Below are 9,572 nucleotides of genomic sequence, written 5' to 3' on the forward strand. Positions count from 1 at the left end.
TTTTGGTAAAGTGTCAATGTGTGAGTTGAGGATGGCTTGTTGTTGATTTTGGTACATTTTGAATGATGTCAAAGAAAAGGGTTGAAATTGGCATGTTTTGATTGATTTTGAAAAGAGTTGAAAGTGGCTTGTTTTGAAAATGGCACTTTGTGGTTTTGTATGAAAATATGGTTTTTGGGCATACTTTGACGGGACATAACCTGGACTACGGATCTCTGATTTGTGCCAAATCTGTTTAGAAATGAAATTGGATCCGGGATGTCCATGCCGTTTGAAGAACGGGTGAAAAATGATTTAAAATGAGAGAGTTATGACCGTCGGAAGATTGGGGGTTGAATCTGTGAATTCTGCAGCTTTTAACTTAGAAAATTTTTAGTAGAATAACCCTCCGCGCGTAGGCGCACTTGGAGCGTGCGTGCCATTCTTCTAAGAAGCACCATCCACGCGTGCACGTGGTGTGCGCGGGCGCGTCGATGCGCTGCGCCATATGCCCAGCTATTTTCCAGAGAGTTGTGCCAGAATTGTGCCAGTTTTGTGCCTGGGCGCAAGAGCACCCACGCGCACGCGTGGCTGACGCTTGCGCGCCGTTTGGATATTTTTCAACCCACGCGTTCGCGCGTATGATGCTTGCGCGTCGATGAGTTTTTGGCCATCCGCGCGTGCGCGTGGAGTGCGCGTACGCGTGGCCCATTTGAGATTGCCTATTTGACTGCATATTACTTGCTAATTGTCTAAATGCCTTATCTGTTCCTATTTGTAAATCTCTTGTCTGATATAATTGTGTTTGCTATATTATACTCCTGCTGGTGGTTGGGAGGTCTGAAGGAATTGGAAAGAGAAGTATTAGTTAGACTGAAGGATCTTTAGTCAGTTGCCACTTACGGTTTAGTTTGTTTATAAGCTTTGATATTATCTGGAGGAAGTTCTAGGATTGCCTTCGGCTTTCCTCTATTATTATGTATTATATATGTGGAAGCTGTTACCATGCTGGGGACCTCTGGTTCTCACCCATGCGGATTTTGTGGTTTTTAGATGCAGGACGCGAGGCTTCTCGTTGAGGCATGCTGGAGACTTCTGGATTAGCGAAGATCCTTTGTTCTCGGGACTCTGTTTTGGGTTATATATCTTGTTTAGATACTTTTATCTCCATTAAATAATACAAACTGTGATAACTCCTCTTATAGGAGGTTTTGGAGAATAAGTTTCTGTATTTGTGTCCTTTTGGGCTTTCCTTGGGGTTTTCCTTATTTTATTATATGTATATATTGCGATGCTCGGACCGGTTATCTTCGCGGCTGGATTTTGAGTCTTGATATTCCTGTTTTTGACACTCCTTTGTACATATATGATCTCGCGTTAGCTTATCCCTGTTCGTTACGTTATCGATCGGAATGTTGCGCGTTCGAGTTACGGTCTTTGTTTACCCCTTTTTCTATAAAGGCTCCTAGTTATAATCAATCATTCATACTACTATACGTACTAAATTTTTGTTTTAGAGGTCGTAATACCTTGCCATCTCTGAATTATGACTTAAGCATAAGACTCTGTATGGTTGGGTGTTACACTTGTTGTGACTTGCTTGTACATTGAATTGAATCTCTTGCTTGCACTACTTGTTTGTGAGTGTATTAAAGTGATTACGAGTTGACATTTGATTGAGGATTAATATGTGGCTGAGAGACAGAAAATGTGACTAATTTTATATTTAAGTTTTGTTTTGAGTTAAGAGATTTTAAAAGGAGGTAATTAATTATCTAAAGTAGAACCAAGAGTATTTTCAAAGGGTTTGTTAAAAATATTTTTTTATTGAGTTTAAGTTAATTATTTGCATTTTATTCCATTACTTTTACGGCATTCTCATTCCCTACTAAGAAGCAAGCAAGAGATTCAATTCAATATACAAGCAAGTCACAACAAGACAAACAGTACAAACACAAAGTAATAAGACAAGCAAGCGCAATCAACTGCAAATGTGCAAACAACATGATGCATGTCTATCCCTAACGCAGGCCATGAGCTCATGTGTCGGTTGCCTACCCGCTCCCGACATTACCCAGGCACAAATCCCAGGTATGGCTTTCCAGATGCATACAGTGTGCTTATAAGTCGTACGGAAAATTAATTTTTAAAATCTCATTATTTCTGGTATGGCTTTTGCTTCTTTCTTTGATACCTTGAGTTATTTTTGTAATGATACATCTGATAATCTGTAGAGTTTTTTGCATCACCTAGTGTTACTGTGTGAACGTAAATAATGTGAAAGCATGCATTGCCTACCCGCTCCCGACATTACCCGGGCACAAGTCCCAGATATGGCTTTTCAGATGCATCAGTGTGCTTATAAGTCGTACGGCTAGGCCGCATCAGTGTGACTTTCCAAATCAATAAGCGTACATCTGGAAAACAGTTCTCAGTGTGTGGGCGTCCCCACTTTACATTTGGCACTAAGGCCCAAACAATGTCACATCTGTTCTCCTGTGGCAGACACTTCATTAATTAATATATTCTTTAAATCTTTGTTCTCTGCTCTCCTGTGGCAGAGATTTCTTTTCTTAATAAACTGAGCTCAAATCTTTACTTAAAACAAAATCTCTCCTTAAAAGATTGAGTTTAAAACATTATATTTTTCTTAATAAATCAAACTTTAAAATAGAGTAAATCTTTTCTTAACTAATGTACAACCCAACACTCCGGGCCCTGGTCCATATAGAAAATCCCTAAACTGGCATCCGAACTAGCCTAGTCCACTATGTACACCCTACTCTCTCAGTGAGTCTGACCAAAAGTGAGAGATTAACACAAAGGCTAGGCTAAGTTGTAACAAGCGTCCCCTTAAACTTGGGCGGATTTACCTTCAGAAAGGTTGCCAGTGTCATAGGGTTATCGTGGTTTCCGGCACCTTCATTATCATTACCGTCTCCACCACGCTCACCATTGCGTCCTCCGTTACGATCTCCGTTCCTCTCCCCTAAACGGTCAATTGCTCGCGTAGTAGCAGTTTTCGTTTCACGCACAGCCTCAGCCATGGTGTTCATTGCAGCTATAAAAGCATCTGCACCCCTCGTCGGTTCCTCTGCATGGTTTGCACCACGCCTACCACGTCCTCGTCCCCGTGCAGCCATCAAGATTCTGTGCACACCCAACATGTAATATTAAGGTGATCAGTCTTAACATTTCAGGAAAAGTGTGAATAGTCTCTAAGATGGAAACACAGTGACAATCATGCAATTCATATCACAACAATATCCTATGTGCATAAGACACAACTCAGAGAATGCAATGAAGCATGATTCAGTCCATATCCCCAGGCTTTAATAGGAACGAACTGCTCTGATACCAAGTTGTAACATGTGTCATGGTTGCATAGATATATGTATACATATAAGCCACGACCTTTATTTCTCTTTTTCTTTCTAAAGAGTTCGGCTATAATGAATAAAAGTGATAAAAGAAAATGATGCTAATGAATGATAGTTTGTAGTGTGAAAGTATTATTAGGTGTCATGAGTATATATAAGTATAATAGCATGCAAGCCACGTTCTTTTCTTTCTTAGTCCCTTAATGACATTAGTTATATATAAATTCATACTTGTAAATGAGCCACATTTGGCTTTTCTTCATTCATGTTTTCTTAATGGCTTCGGCCAAAAGAAAGAAGTAACTAATAATAATAATAATAATAACTATAAAAGATTAACTTAATTTCGTAAGGGTGGTTTAGACCGAATTTTAGAGAAAATGTCGCCGAAATTTTATAAAATCTGAGGTTTTATTTGAAAAGTTATTTTAAAAGATTTGGTTTTGGAAAATTAAATTATTTAAAATATATTTAGTTAAGAAAAGATTTACTCTATTTTAAAGTTTGATTTATTAAGAAAAATATAATGTTTTAAACCCAATCTTTTAAGGAGAGATTTTGTTTTAAGTAAAGATTTGAGCTCAGTTTATTAAGAAAAGAAATCTCTGCCACAGGAGAGCAGAGAACAAAGATTTAAAGAATATATTAATTAATGAAGTGTCTGTCACAAGAGAACAGATGTGACATTGTTTGGGCCTTAGTGCCAAATGTAAAGTGGGATGCCCACACACTGAGAACTGTTTTCCAGATGTACGCCTATTGATTTGGAAAGTCACACTAATGCGGCCTAGCCGTACGACTTATAAGCACACTGATGCATCTGGAAAGCCATATCTGGGACTTGTGCCCGGGTAATGTCGGGAGCGGGTAGGCAACCGACACATGAGCTCATAACCTGCGTTACGGATAGACGTGCATCATGTTGTTTGCACATTTGCATTTGATTGCGCTTGCTTGTCTTATTACTTTGTGATTGTATTGTTTGTCTTGTTGTGACTTTCTTGTACATTGAATTGAATCTCTTGCTTGCACTACTTGTTTGTGAGTGTATTAAAGTGATTACAAGTTGACATTTGATTGAGGATTAATACGTGGCTGAGAGACAGAAAATGTGACTAATTTTATATTTAAGTTTTGTTTTGAGTTAAGAGATTTTAAAAGGAAGTAATTAATTATCTAAAGTAGAACCAAGAGTATTTTCAAAGGGTTTGTTAAAAATATTTTTTTATTGAGTTTAAGTTAATTTTTTGCATTTTATTCCATTACTTTTACGGCATTCTCATTCCCTTCTGAGAACGTGTGGTTTGTTCTCACCCCAAATCTTCCACCCTTTCAGTGACACAGGTTCAGAGACTCAGTAAGAAGTTGCAGACGATTCGTAGATTTAATTGTGATTCCTGATGTTTTTATATAGTTCCCTCGTCCTTGTTGCTTTAGGGTTTTTATTTTATCCAGAGGGATAGGTATTGTATTTGAGTTTTACATTGAATTTAATCGTATAACCTTTATTATTATTAGTAATTATGTGATTATTATTATTTGAAGATCATTTGCTATGTGATTTTAATACTAAAATCTATTTTCTGAAATTTTCTTATAAACTGAAACGCGATATCGATCTAAAGGCTCAATATTAAATAGTAAATAAGGAGAACAGGTTAGTAACTCCTTACTTTTGGTACGATCATGACGTGCTGAGAGTTGGGGTGTTACATTATGGTATCAGAGCCGTTCGTTCCCGTTAGAGCCTTGGAAATGGATTGACTATGCTTTACTGCATACTCTGAGTGTCTGTCATGCAATAGGACTTGTCTTAATGGAAAGAGTTTGAGTTTCAGATGCATGACTGTCTATTGATTAATGCCGTTAGTTTACCGTTGCATATCTGTTAATACTAAGTCTGGCCAACTTAATGTTGATGGTTTATGTATACGAGAAAGTTAACGGGTTATCATAGACAAAATAGAAGTAATAGGTAACGTGAATCGTGGGTTTTGGGAACGTTAGAGGTTAAGTTTTAGGGGTAAGCTTCGTTTCAACGTATAATCCTTACTTGTGCTAATGTAGCTTGAAGTCATCTCTTCCTTGACTGCTTGTAGTGAAATTCTTTGTTTCGAACTTCTTTCTTGAGATGTGTTTTGAATAACTCCCGACAATATCTTGTCATTCATAAGATATGATTTCTCTCACGTTTGAAAAATTGAACATGTTAAATCTTTCTGTTTTTTTTTTTTACATGTTTAAAAGGGAAGTTAGTATGAATCTTTTTCAATTTATATCAATTTTCGAGGACGAAAATTTTTATAAGTGAGGTAAGATGTAAGACCCCAAGTTTTCGAAAATTAAATAATTAGCTATCTAGGAGTTATTTTATTTGTCGAATTTTGTTTTTTTAAAAGAAAAATTATTTCTAACAAAAATAATTAAATAGAATTTTATAATTATTGAAGTTTAATTTAATTATAACTTATTTTATTAGTTTAAATTATGTATTAGAAACTATTTTAATAGACAAAGTTTAAATTGATTTTTATTATTATTATTATTATTTTCTTAGTCTAATTTATATTTGGCAAAGGCCATTAAGAAAAATCAAAGAAAATTAAAAGAAGCAAGGTGGCTATATATGTATGTATGTGATCATGACACATATACCTCATTCATTTAATAACTAATAACACTTGGAGGAATCATCATCAATCACCTTTGTTCCTTTCATTTTACCACCGAACCAAGCTTAAGGAAAATAAGAAAAAGAGAGATCGTGGGTGAGGAAGGAAACCGCGACTTCTTTGGCTTTCCACCTTCGATTTCTCCTGATTCGTAATCCCAATAAAAAATTTAATTCGGTAAAAGTGTTTGTATCCTCCTCCTCTACACGTTGGCGTTACTTTTGTCTGGTAGAAGTTGATGGTGACGTAGCTCTCCTTCCTCTTGACTTCGACCAACTGGAGTTCTAGGAAGCACAGATGATTTCTGACGTTTTCTTCTTCAGCAGCTCGGTCAAAAAGCTCCTCCAAAATTTTCGTTGACTTTGATTTCATACGGAGGTAGGGGATTTATTTTTAAAGATAAACGTTTTTAATTTAGAATGCCTACAAAGTTAATTGGATAATTGCAAATATATCTATATATATATATTAATAATAGTAATGTTATTGAGTATGGATTATTGCTGTAAATGTGACTGTTTTCTGATTATTAAGAATTTCACTGATTTGAGAATTGTTGAAAAAAAGGCTGGTGAATTGTTGAGGAATGGGGAACCCGTAAGGGTGGTTTAGACCGAATTTTAGAGAAAATGCCGCCGAAATTTTATAAAATCTGAGGTTTTGTTTGAAAAGTTATTTTAAAAGATTTGGTTTTGGAAAATTAAATTATTTAAAATATATTTAGTTAAGAAAAGATTTACTCTATTTTAAAGTTTGATTTATTAAGAAAAATATAATGTTTTAAACCCCATCTTTTAAGGAGAGATTTTGTTTTAAGTAAAGATTTGAGCTCGGTTATTAAGAAAAGAAATCTCTGCCACAGGAGAGCAGAGAACAAAGATTTAAAGAATATATTAATTAATGAAGTGTCTGCCGCAGGAAAACAGATGTGACATTGTTTGGGCCTTAGTGCCAAATATAAAGTGGGGACGCCCACACACTGAGAACTGTTTTCCAGATGTACGCTTATTGATTTGGAAAGTTGTAACACCCTAACTCTCAGCACGTCATGATCGTACCAAAAGTAAGGAGTTACTAACCTGTTCTCCTTATTTACTATTTAATATTGAGCCTTTAGATCGATATCGCGTTTCAGTTTATAAGAAACTTTCAGAAAATAGATTTTAGTATTAAAATCACATAGCAAAAGATCTTCAAATAATAATAATCACATAATTACTAATAATAATAGAGGTTATACGATTAAATTCAATGTAAAACTCAAATACAATACCTATCCCTCTGGATAAAATAAAAACTCTAAAGCAGCAAGGACGAGGGAACTCTATAAAAACAACAGGAATCACAAGTAAATCTACGAATCGTCTGCAACTTCTTACTGAGTCTCCGAACCTGCGTCACTGAAAGGGTGGAAGATTTGGGGTGAGAACAAACCACACGTTCTCAGTAGGGAATGAGAATGCCGTAAAAGTAATTGAATAAAATGCAAATAATTAACTTAAACTCAATAAAAATATATTTTTAACAAACCCTTTGAAAATACTCTTGGTTCTACTTTAGATAATTAATTACCTCCTTTTAAAATCTCTTAACTCAAAACAAAACTTAAATATAAAATTAGTCACATTTTCTGTCTCTCAGCCACATATTAATCCTCAATCAAATGTCAACTCGTAATCACTTTAATACACTCACAAACAAGTAGTGCAAGCAAGAGATTCAATTCAATGTACAAGCAAGTCACAACAAGACAAACAATACAATCACAAAGTAATAAGACAAGCAAGCGCAATCAAATGCAAATGTGCAAACAACATGATGCATGTCTATCCCTAACGCAGGCCATGAGCTCATATGTCGGTTGCCTACCCGCTCCCGACATTACCCGGGCACAAGTCCCATATATGGCTTTCCAGATGCATCAGTGTGCTTATAAGTCATACGGCTAGGCCGCATCAGTGTGACTTTCCAAATCAATAAGCGTACATCTGGAAAACAGTTCTCAGTGTGTGGGCGTCCCCACTTTACATTTGGCACTAAGGCCTAAACAATGTCACATCTGTTCTCCTGTGGCAGACACTTCATTTATTAATATATTCTTTAAATCTTTGTTCTCTGCTCTCCTGTGGCAGAGATTTCTTTTCTTAATAAACCGAGCTCAAATCTTTACTTAAAACAAAATCTCTCCTTAAAAGATTGGGTTTAAAACATTATATTTTTCTTAATAAATCAAACTTTAAAATAGATTGCAATTATCCAATTAACTTTGTAGGCATTCTAAATTAAAAACGTTTATCTTTAAAAATAAATCCCCTACCTCCGTATGAAATCAAAGTCAACAAAAATTCTGGAGGAGCTTTTTGACCGAGCTGCTGAAGAAGTAAACGTCAGAAATCATCTGTGCTTCTTAGAACTCCAGTTGGTCGAAGTCAAGAGGAAGGAGAGCTACGTCACCATCAACTTCTACCAGACAAAAGTAACGCCAACGTGTAGAGGAGGAGGATACGAACACTTTTACCGGATTAAATTTTTTATTGGGATTACGAATCGGGAGAAATCAAAGGTGGAAAGCCAAAGAAGTCGCGGTTTCCCTTCCTCACCCACGATCTCTCTTTTTCTTATTTTCCTTAAGCATAGTTCGGTGGTAAAATGAAAGGAACAAAGGTGATTGATGATGATTCCTCCAAGTGTTATTAGTTATTAAACGAATGAGGTATATGTGTCATGATCACATACATACATATATAGCCACGTTGCTTCTTTTAATTTTCTTTGATTTTTCTTAATGGCCTTTGCCAAATATAAAAGCTTTATTTGATTCGGGAGCATCGCATTCATTCGTTGCATTTGAGAAAGCCCATGAGTTAAGGTTGAAGATCGTAACCTTAGGTTATGACTTAAAAGTGTATAATGCTACCCATGAAGCCATGGTAACTAGACTAGGATGCCCAAAAGTTTCGTTTAGGTTCAAGCAGTGTGATTTTGTCCATAATCTAATCTGCTTACCGATGATCGGTCTTGATCTTATCTTGGGATTGGACTAGTTATCCGAAAACCATGTCCTGCTTGATTGTTCTACCAAGTCGGTGTACTTTATGCCGGAGGATACAGAAGGGCCGGTTGTGGTGAATAATTATTACTTGAATTCAATGATGGTGAACTGTTCTGGAACCGAATGTCAGGGCATCCTGTTGTTAACCGCGGGTGTTTCGGGTGATGATCAAAGGTTGGATCAGATTCCGGTAGTGTGTGAGTTTCCGGAAGTGTTTCCCGATCTTACCTCACTTATAAAAATTTTCGTCCTCGAAAATTGATATAAATTGAAAAAGATTCATACTAATTTCCCTTTTAAAGATGTCAAAAAAAACAGAAAGATTTAACATGTTCAATTTTTCAAACGTGAGAGAAATCATATCTTATGAATAACAAGATATAGTCGGGAGTTATTCAAAACACATCTCAAGAAAGAAGTTCGAAATAAAGAATTTCACTACAAGCAGTCAAGGAAGAGATGACTTAAAGCTACATTAGCACAAGTAAG

Source organism: Arachis ipaensis, chromosome B09 (genome assembly GCF_000816755.2).
Source record: "Arachis ipaensis cultivar K30076 chromosome B09, Araip1.1, whole genome shotgun sequence".
In the NCBI taxonomy this organism is placed as follows: domain Eukaryota; kingdom Viridiplantae; phylum Streptophyta; class Magnoliopsida; order Fabales; family Fabaceae; genus Arachis; species Arachis ipaensis.